This window comes from Ambystoma mexicanum, chromosome 4p (genome assembly GCF_040938575.1).
Source record: "Ambystoma mexicanum isolate Mex_15411 chromosome 4p, UKY_AmexF1_1, whole genome shotgun sequence".
NCBI classification, from domain to species: domain Eukaryota; kingdom Metazoa; phylum Chordata; class Amphibia; order Caudata; family Ambystomatidae; genus Ambystoma; species Ambystoma mexicanum.
In genome coordinates, this window is record NC_090927.1 from 1,199,497,549 (window position 1) to 1,199,498,300 (window position 752).

General features: G+C 39.1%; 1 protein-coding gene across 1 annotated transcript in view; it reads left to right on the forward strand.

Annotated features, from left to right (window-relative positions):
• The window catches only part of BUB1 (BUB1 mitotic checkpoint serine/threonine kinase), a 1,594,853-nt gene extending 1,594,404 nt beyond the window's left edge, over window positions 1–449 (forward strand). The window contains exon 32 of the mRNA XM_069606846.1: window positions 1–449. This exon is cut by the window's left edge and continues 1,068 nt beyond it. The gene's annotated coding sequence lies outside the window, so the exon portion shown is untranslated.
• The last annotated feature ends 303 nt before the right edge of the window (window positions 450–752 follow it).

Genomic DNA, 752 nt, shown 5'->3' on the forward strand with positions numbered 1-752 from the left:
CAAACTGACGCACATCAACCTCAAAATCATTGTGCACAAAATGAATAACATAAGACATAAACACAGATCCTATCATATGTGAATGTTTTTAGCACAGCAGAGTAAGGAAGCTCCTTCTCCAACATTCCTTCTTAGAGTGATTCACACACTTGAATTCACCCAGTCATTGGGCTAGCAATCCATTGTGCATATTTAACATCAAAGTTTTAATTACAGCCTTCAAATCTACGTTGCAATATCACAATCTCACAATGCAAGTCCTCTAGTAAAAAGGGGTTGATCTGCCTGCCATGTGACCTTTTGCACAGTTCACTTGTGAGAGACCACATTACTGGCGTATCTGTTCACTTATCTATCTTCATTTTGTCCCTTCAAGAAAGGTCTCTATTCTGCAAGACGGCCAACTCTTTTAAAGAATACACTAATAAATGTAGCTTTGATGATTTCAACTTTGAGTGCCTTCTTTATACCCACGTCATGTTCCACACTTTAACTTTGTCATCAGACAATTTCTCTGGAAAGAAAACACACTTTTAAACGGTGTGTAGAAAGGAGGTAATCCGGCATTTTGTGCTCCCTCATTCTCAATTTTTTGAAGTAATTTCACCACAAACGCCATTCTTTACAATTTAAAACATGTGCCCTAAAAGTATTTTGTCATGTGATGTGCCAGTCCTATGTAAGTATCACCGTCAACACAATCGGCTATGGTTTTGCTGCTTGCAGGCTGGACCGGCACCTCTGAATGTTCC